This window comes from Benincasa hispida, unplaced genomic scaffold, assembly GCF_027475165.1.
Source record: "Benincasa hispida cultivar pf3 unplaced genomic scaffold, pf3_genome.v1.1 HicScf1503, whole genome shotgun sequence".
Lineage (NCBI taxonomy): Eukaryota > Viridiplantae > Streptophyta > Magnoliopsida > Cucurbitales > Cucurbitaceae > Benincasa > Benincasa hispida.
This window is the reverse complement of record NW_028325858.1, coordinates 28,915-38,852: the sequence shown is the minus strand read 5'-3', so window position 1 is coordinate 38,852 and position 9,938 is coordinate 28,915. Positions and strand designations below refer to the sequence as shown.

General features: G+C 34.7%; 1 long non-coding RNA gene across 3 annotated transcripts; it reads left to right on the top strand.

Moving 5' to 3' along the window:
- Positions 1 to 155: 155 nt before the first annotated feature.
- Positions 156 to 2,166, top strand: LOC150031047 (uncharacterized). 3 transcript variants are annotated; one of them, XR_016526228.1, is made up of 5 exons: positions 159 to 426; positions 525 to 605; positions 714 to 1,080; positions 1,481 to 1,653; positions 1,886 to 2,166. It is a non-coding gene; the product is annotated as an uncharacterized LOC150031047 (long non-coding RNA). The 3 variants fall into 3 exon arrangements; XR_016526227.1 differs by having other exon boundaries at positions 156 to 426; positions 533 to 1,080; XR_016526226.1 differs by having other exon boundaries at positions 156 to 426; positions 525 to 1,080.
- Positions 2,167 to 9,938: the final 7,772 nt, after the last annotated feature.

The window sequence follows — 9,938 nt, the reverse complement described above, 5'->3', positions numbered from 1 at the left end:
CTCTTGTCACACATTGTAGGATGTTGGATTTAAGTTATTGTTGTTCCATTATTGAAGAAAATGACAAAGATTTTGGTTGAAGTTGTCTTTAATAATTTTGGAATTTATAAATAAAGAAAAGAAAAGAAAAGGAAAAGGAAAAAGGAAAAAAAAAAGAAAGAAAATGAAAGAAATTGGAAACCCATTCGGTGCTTAGGGTTTAAAGTGAGAACCCACTCATTTCAGCCCATTTCTCCATCATTTCCCATTATATTTTCAGAGCATTTCGAGAGAGAGAGTGAAGGAAGAGGAAGAAGAAGTTGCTGCAGGTTGGAGGTTGAAGAAGGGAGGAAAAGCTCATGCAAGTGCAACCAAGGAAGAATTTGGGTTCAACCTATCTATCTCTGGTTTTTAAGTCGGTTTGAGCTACAGAAGAAGAACTAAGAGGTGAGGCTTGACTTTCTTGAAATTTAATCTATTTTCTAACAAATTTCATGAAGGAAGCTTGAGCTAAATCTGATGTTAAGTTAATGGTTTTTGAAAAGGAAAACAGAGCACAGAATTTTCGTGCAAATCAGAAGGATCTCTGCTTTTTTCTGGTTTTTCGAATATTCTGGGGTGTACAGGTTGGATTAGAAGCTCAATTGAGTATGGTTGGAAAGCTTATTCAATTTCCTATAACTTTCATGAAGAATTCGGGAGCCAAAAATGACTAGAAGTAGGTTTAATTTCAGGAGAAATGTAGAGGGTAGCAGAGAAGCACGAATCTGTATTCGCTGTGTTCGAGGGATTTCTGGACAAATTCGTTGGGAATCTCGTTTTTATTACTTCAGATAAGTTGGAGAGGGTTCCAAAATGAAGAGTTTGATATATAGTACATTAATTTTGGTCAAGTATTGAGGAAGTTATGAGTGTTGGAAGTTAGGGTATTGAATCTGAAAAATCTGGAAAGAAAATGTGAAGTGTGATTTTATTTCTAGAATTTAGAATTTATGAGCATGGAAAGACAAGACGATTTATAGTTCTGATGCTCGGTTTTAGTTGTTTGACAGGCCAAGAGGAAATAGGCCGAGTCTACAGACCAGGGAACTAGCCAAGACTGTGAGTGACAAAACAAATTTCAAAAATGATTTCTAAACTGTAATTTATGCTTAAATGGTTTACATGCTTGAATATGAACTTATGAATGATACATGATTTCTATGAATTGTTTCAAGCATAAGTTTTGAGCTTAGATTTTCTATTGAGGTTTATATACGAGCACGTAATTATTAACTTCCTGAAAAGTAGTTGAAACAATACCATTTAAGGTAAAGTATGTATTAGCGAGTGCTATTTAAAGATTTTTAGTTTTTCACGAGCAAGCAGAGTAAGCTTGAGTTTTACGAAAGATAAAGATAAGCATGCATGTTTTAATGTTTTCATGTTGTTTTATGAAACTTTTATTGACTACATGACTGAGATATTGAGCCCGAGGCTATATGGTACCGTGTGCACACAGGTTATATTCCGTTGTTGACGTTGAGTGTACTTCGTGACAACAATGCTGTCGGGAGCGTTGGGTGGGCCCCACTACGACAAACACGATAGGAGTGCTGGGCGGGCCCCACTACATCGTAGAGCTAGTAAACGTTGGTTGTACTGGGCGTGCCCTACACAACGTTGATTTGTCATGTTAGTTAAAATGTTTTATATACTTGATATGCCTTGCTAGATTTTAATGACATACTTGCAGAATATTTGAGAAAGCTTTTAGCGTTACACGTTCATGTTTAATGCTTTGATTGAACAGATTTATACGTTTAAAGGTTTATCACGTGTTCTGATTTGCAGATTTACAGTTTTAAATTTAGTCACTCATTGGGCTTCGTAGCTCATTCTTTCAAAATGTTTTCCCACTTTTCAGGTAGAGATCGAGCTCCCGGTGCCTGATAATTGCCAAAGTCTGTTTTCTCCTAAAAACTTCCAGATCAAGCTTCATACGTGGGTGGAGTTGTACATTGTGTCTGTTTATATTGTAAATGTCTTTGTAAGAACTGGGTAGTTTATGGTTGTGTAAGCACTAGATGTCGTGGTTGTGTAAACCCCAGTTGGATATGTTTTTGGTTGTGATATCTCTACCAGGTTATTTTCCAAACCGAGTTATGTCAGGACTGCACTTCATGTGTATCTAAAGGTTTTCAGGGATTCCGCTGTGTTGTGTTACATGTAAAGTATTTTATATATAAGATTAATATGTTTATCAGGTTCAACGATTCAGCAGGGTCAATAGGTATCGTTAGAGGAGGACGATGTCTGTTGGCTTCACGCCATCTCCCTGACTAAGCTAGCAGGTAGTCTGGGAGAGGGTGTGACAGTAGACATGCTGGAACAATTTCTAGAGAAGAAACTTATTCAGCCACCAGAATGCAAGGGACCGGAACAACCAGGAAAAATAGATGATCCTAACTACTGCAATTATCATTGGGTCATTAGCCACCCAAAGGAAAAGTGCATCGTATTGAATGGGCTAATTCTGAAGTTGGCTCGTGAAAAGAAGATTGAGCTAGATTTTGATGAAGTAGCTCAAACAGATCATGCCACAGTAGTGACAACTTCAAGTGTTCCAACACTGCCTGCGTCTTATTATCAAAGAGAAAACATGATCCAGTTTGGAACCTTCGAGCCTATAGTTTTTTGGTTCCAACAAGAGACTCAAACGACAGACTCCCAGAAGAAAGATGAGCCTGTTGAAGATTGAACAACAAAGGGTAGATCCTCGTGACTTTTTGAAAGAGAAGATAGCAAAATTCCATCCAAAAAGAGTTGCATTCTTATCGAAGCTATAGAAGAAGGAATAAGACTCATAAAAAGAAAGGAAAAAAGATGGCATGGAAGCCTAAGACTGCTTAAGAAGAGGATAAGGACTTCCCTGAACTTCGATGGTCGGTAACTTTGGCAAAAAATTTTCCAAGAAGCTTCCTCGATAACCATCTAGATGAAGTATCAAAAGTTATTGCATGTCATGCTTTCAACATAGCGAAATTTGACAACAATCATATAACTACTGAAGAAGTCGATGATTCAAAAGTAATTGAGCAAAGAATTTCTATCTTTGATTGTATCAAGCCTTCAACTAATCAATCTTCAGTCTTCCAAAGATTGAGTATGGCCATGATAGAAGAAGAAAGCCAATTTCCATCTTCTACTGCAACTCGAAATTCAGCTTTCCAGAGGCTAAGTATCTTCACATCAAAGAAAGATCGACCTTCAACATTTTCTTTTGATTGTCTTAAGATGAAAAGCGATCAACATAAAAGAAAGATGAAAACATTAAAGGTAGAACCATTTCATGAAAAAAAGAACGACGAGAAGATTCACAGTCGTGTCCTTTCACGCATGAAGAGAAAGTTGTCTATTGATATAAATAAAAAAGGTTCATTGATGGTGAAGCAAAAGCTCATCATATTGACAAATCCTACAATGAAGAGGATGATCAAAGCCATGATAACATAAGAGCTTCTGAAGTTTAAATGTAGAAGTTCTTCATCGCAAGAGCCTAAACTGCATGTTGCTTCTGGTCTGCATGAACTTAAAAGGTGAACAACCCTAAAGAAAAACCAACTTTGTATGAACTACGTTATGACTTGATCCCTATCATTCTAAAGGGTATGTAGGCAACTTAAAGAAATTTAAGTTCAATCACATGAAAAAAAAAAAAATTTGAACTACGTCATGTATTAATTCCTTTCTTCAAGGGTACCACAACTACCTAAGTATGACACTTTAAAATTGATGTTGTTCGTTTCCATTATAGAATAACACTCCAAAATGAAGATGGTTCTGTTGAGAGCAACCATAAATTTGAAGATGTCCATCTCTACTTGGGGCAACACGACAAATTGAAGATGTTCATCCCTCGTAAAAAGGTAACCAATAAATTAAAGGCTTAACTTGGAATGACGCTTCGCTTCCTCTTCAAACTCAAGTTTGGAGGCTTCACCACTCCTTCTTCAAAGTCAAGTTTGGATGCTTCACTACTTCCTTTTCGATGTTTGGGTTTGAGGCGACTTCTCTACTTCCCCTCCAAAATGTTCTTCTCTGCTACCTCTCTAAAATATTGGTGTAGCTTCACTCCCTCCAAAATGTTAGTGCAGCTCCGTCTCTTCTCCAAAATGTTGATGCAGCTCCGCCTAGTCTAACATGTTGTTGTAGCTTTGCCTTCTCTACAAAAATGTTGGTGTAGTTCCACCTCATCTCCAAAAATCGTCTTGTTCTCCTGGCTTCACCTCATATGCGAGATCGACCCTCTACACAGTCAAATATGGTTTGCCTTGTTTTGCTTCATCTGCGTGATCAAGTCCGATCTACCAATTTTGCGTTCGGTCTGCCCATCTTTGCTTTATATGAAAGATCAGGTCGCGCACTAAGATTGAAGCCAATAGAAGGCAAAGATCAAAGCCTAAGTACTGAGCTTGAAACCAACGACGCATTCAAATCAAGGACCGAAGCTAAGATCGACGGAATCCTCAGATCGGGCACTAAGATTGAAGCTAATAGAAGGTGGAGATCAAAGTTGATTGAGCACTGAGTTTGAAACTTATGGAATGTTCAAGTCAAAGACTCAAGCCAAAATCGACGAAATCCTCAGGTCGCGCACTAAGATCGAAGCCAATGAGGGTGGAGATCAAAGTCGGTAGAGTACTGAGTTTGAAACCTACGGAATGTTCAAGTTAAAGACTCAAGCCAAAACCGACGAAATACCCAGGTCGCACACTAAGATCGAAGTCGATAGAGGGCAGAGAAGCCAATAGGGGGCAAAGATCAAAGTCAGTTGAGCACTGAGTTTAAAACTGACGGAATATTCAAGTCAAAGACTCAAGCCAGGACCCGACAGAATTCTCAAGTCGTGCACTATCGAAACCAATAGAGAGCAGAGATCAAATTCAGTAGAGCACTAAGTTTGAAATTGACGGAATGTTCAAGTCAAAGACTCAAGCCAAAATCGAAGGAATCCTCAGGACGCACACTAAGATCGAAGCCAATAGAGAGTAGAAATCAAAGTCGGTTGAGTAGTGAATTTGAACCGACAAAATGTTCGTGTCAAAGTCTCAAGGAAAAACTGATGGAATCCTCAGGCTGCACACTAAGATCGAAGCCAATAGAGGGCAGAGATACAAGTCGGTTTAAGCACTGAGTTTGAAACCAACAAAATGTTCAAGTCAAAGACTCAAGTCAAGATCAATGGAATCCTCGAGTCTTACACTAAGATTGAAGCCAATAAGGGGCGGAGATCAAAGCTGGTTGAGCACTGAGTTTGAAACCGATGGAATGTTCAAGTCAAACACTCAAGCCAAAACCGACGGAATCCTCAGGTCGTGCACTAAGATCGAAACCAGTAAAGGGCAGAGTTCAAAGTCGGTCGAGCATTGAGTTTGAAACCAACAGAATGTTCAAGTCAAAGACTTTCAAGATCGACAGAATCCTCAAGTCACGCACTAAGATCAAAGCTAATAGTGGGCAAAGATCAAAGCCGGTTGAGCAGGGAGTTTGAAATCGACAGAATGTTCAAATCAAAGACTCAAGCCAAAACCGACAGAATCTTCAGGTCGCGAACTAAGATTGAAACCAATAAAACACAGAGATCCTCAAGGACTTATGAAAAAATCGTGAGGTTGCAAACTGAGATCATGCTTGCAAAACCCAAAACTACCTCTCGTCCTATTCGTAGTTACAAAAAAAAAAAAAAAGAGGAACAATGGGGGCAAGTTAGTAAACTTGAAAAAAAAAATCCTCCAAGATTAAAAGAAGAAAGAAGTGAGAAGTAAATAATTAAAAAAATGGGGTTTAAGTGTAAAAAACGGGGGGAGTGTAGAAAAAAGAAAGGAAAAAACAAGAAAGAAAAGAAAAGAAATAAAACAAATAAAAAATGGAAAACAAAAAGAAAAGAAAAGTTAAAGAAAAAAGAAAAAAGAAAAAAGAAAATAAGAAAAGAAAATAAGATGAAAGAAAGAAAAGAGAGAAAGAAAAGTTGAGGATGAGGGGATGAAGATACGAATTTGAGGTCCTATTTATAGAGGTTTTGTCAAATTCCGTGACAAATTAAAAAAAATTGATTTAAATTATTAGACTTTATTAGATTTTCTAATTTGAATTTATCCTAATTTCAAATTAAATGGAAAAAAAATCAAATTAAGTTTTTATTAAATTTGATTTTATTAGATTTTATCTTCAAATTTATCTTCAGATTTGGACATATTCCAAATTTTATTCAAAATCAAATTTAAATTATGGATAAAATCTCAAATTAAAATTTGGTCATATTTCAAATTTTACTTAAAATCAAATTATTCAAGTTTGAGATTAGATGGTAGATAAAATCTCAAATTAAAAATCCAATTATGGTTTGTCGTATACTCTTAATTATATTATTTTAGGAGTATCAGTTTGTGGCTCAGTTGGTTTCTTGCTGACATTTTGGTTATTCTCGCTGATTTTTCATTTATTATTTTTTTCTATTTCTTGCTTGTTGGCATTTGAGTAGTGATTTAGTTCAAGTAGGAGTTTCTAAATGTTGTGAATTTGTGTTGGTTATAACCTCCCCTTCCCCCCAATGGCTCATTGGCTTCTCGGCGTTTGAATGATTTCATGCATTTTTTTTAGGAGCGTGTTGAACCCAATCATGTGGGAACATCTTGTTCAAGTAGTATAATTGATGATTTCATGTATTTCATACATTTTTTTTCCTTATGGAGGCCTACATCTTACAGTATTATTATTGACGATGTTATGGGCACTACTGTTGCATTGCCAATGGATAAAGTCAAACTATGTAAGAAAATTTGGCTACTACTTTGTGAATTAAGTGTTTACTTAGTTCATTAGCTAATCTATCGTTATAATAGATAGATCATGATGATTTATGAAAGCTATTTTGTTTCATTTTTTATAAGGTGATTGATATGACGACAAACATCGGAGCTTCATATTTTTTGTGTGAGAATTTTGGTATCGCTATAATCTAAACATTTGTTTTGTTTGTATCAATTTTTTGGGATTATATATGTAGTCATTTTATTTGGATTAAGAATTTACAAATTGGTCTCGATCTTCATTGTTAACAACCCTAATTCTAAACATGGGCTTACAGAAGACTCGAATTATATGATAAAATGCCAAAAAACGCAGGGTTCTATACAAATTAATCAAATTAAACATGTAATATAAGACCAAACTTTACCATAAACATTCATTCGCAAACCACATAATGCAATTCAACCAACCAAACCAATGCAAATTTTGAAATTTCTAAATTAATTATACGAGTTGGTTTTTATACCAGTTGTAGGGTTAAAAGTCCTAACGTAATGAAATAATCAAGATCTAAATCGTAACCAATTGAGAAATTGATATACTAATACACTAGGAAAAATACATATCACAAAGAATTAAAAAAAAAAAAAAAAAAAACCTCAACCTACTATACAAATTTTAGGTTAAGCATACATTACAAATTAGTTTTCGTGCTTTTTATTATAAACTTATTATATTATTAAAATTAAAATTAAAATATTCCACACACATATATAATTAAAATGTTTTAGCTTTTTTTTTTCTTTTAAAACTTATGTATAAAAAACACTTTTAAGATTTTAAAAACTTGTATTTATTTTTAGAAATTGGCTAAGAATTTAACTAATGTACTCAAGAAAGATACAAATCATTATAAGAAATGAGGAGAAAATAAGTTTAATTTTAAAAAACTAAAAACAAAAAAACGAAATGATTATCAAACGGGACCCGTAATATGAAACTTAAGGTGAAATAATGGTTTTGGCATGCAGGTTGGACCAAGGATCTGCATGGGGAAAGACTCGGCATATCTACAAATGAAAATGGCTCTTGCCATTTTGTGCAGATTTTACAAATTCAGTTTGGTGAGTGGGCATCGAGTCAACTACAGAATGATGACTATTCTCTCCATGGCCAATGGTTTGGAAGTTACCGTAGCTCTACACTCTTAAAATCACTCTATTTAATTGCAGTTTCATGAACAATCAACCAAAAATATGTAATAAATCTCACTACAAATTTCAATATCGTGATTCCATTTCATGTTCCCATTTGTCATTTTTTAAGAAACAAACAGAGAGAAAACTAGAATAATGTGAAAATGTTGAATGATATTATTTCCTGTACATAGGCTCATATATAAAGCAACTGTACATATAAGGAAACGAACAAAATTGCAACCATATTCTATGATTAAAGAGGGAAATTTTCAAGCAGTTAGTGCTAGAATCTTGGATGAATTATACAACAAACCTAACATCCCTCCTCAAGCGAGTGAGTGAGATGACCACTCGGAGTTTGCCACGAAGTTCTGCAAATTTTGCTTCAGAGAATGGTTTGGTCAAACGGTTAGTAATTTGGTCACTGAGGATACATACCGAACATCAAGTTGACGTGCTATAACTTTACCACAAATAAAATGAATATTTAATTGGCAGACGAGGAAAAGGGCACTCATGTTATCATACCAGAGGATGGATGTGTGAGAAGGACGAAGGTCAACTTCTGTGAGTAAGGATTCAAGCCAACAAATCTGTGTTGTAACTCGAGCTAAAGCTCTATATTTGTACTCTGTACTCGAATGAGCCACAACATATTGTTTTCTCGAGATCCATGTCGTGTATGTGTAAGATATTGGAGTGTACCTATCAAACTTTTATACTCGGTGGGATTAGGAAGAAGATCTCTATCATAAACTAATGAAAATTTTCCAACAACAACAGGTTTGGGGCTGGTTTAAGGTGCTGGAAATTCAATTTATGCAATAAATCAACGATGTATTTACTCTGGCTAAGGATAATAAACCTTCTGCAGTTCGGTATACGTCAAAGCCAAGGAAGAAACTAAAGTTACCAATATCGTTTAACGTAAATAAGCAATTCAATTCACCAATAAATCTGGTAATAAAATGAGAATCATTTCTTGTTACAACAATATCATCAACATAGATCAGTAAGAAAATAATAGTGGTTTCAAACTTGAAGGAAAAAAAACGAGGTATCATCCTTAGAGTTGCAAAAATTCCAGCCAAGTAAGATATTAATTTTGAGGTAGTCATACCAAGCTCGTGGGATTTGCTTGAGTCTATATAGAGAACGATTCAATTGACAAAGGTAGGATACTACTCACCTACAAATCCCTTAGGTTGGGTCTGAAGAGAATCGAATTCCAGTAAAATCGATCGATCATCATGCCATTAATTTTGATTAAGAATTTCAAACAAGATTATTTTATCTACCCCAACTCCAATGATTATAAGCAGAAAATTAGAAAATATATGTGAAGTTTTTAAGTTGACATATCAATTGAGTGTTGAAATTTCAAGAAAATATGTGTGTAGTCAAATGTTTGACTAAAATGTTGAGTAAACAAAAATAACCAACCAACTATTATACTTTTTTAAGTTACAAAAAGCTATACTAGATACCCTCGACTTGATAACTTAACTCTATAGCCCAAACATAAATTTACTAACTAAACTAAACTCCAAAATTTTTTAAACTCCACATAAAATTTTTACCAACTCAACTTATTAATTCAAGTCTCCGCACCAAACTCATACTTAAATAATTTCTTAATTTTTGGAGACTTAAAAAGGTCTATTTGGAAATATTGAAAATCAAACAAACACCCATCTTAAATTTGAATCTTAAAAAACTCGGACCAAAATCACCTTTTACAATGTAAAATAAAATTTCTACTTGAGTAATTAAAATGCTTACATACTTTTATTTGAAGTACTTTAGAAAAATTTGGAGAAACTATGGAGAAAAATTTGTAATTTAACCTATATTAATTTTGAATTCAACTAGAGAATATGATTTTTTTATTTTTTACAAAGAAGAAGAAAAATATAGAATATGAATTCAATGTTGGCCCATGTCCTCTTTGACCGAAGAGTATTTTCC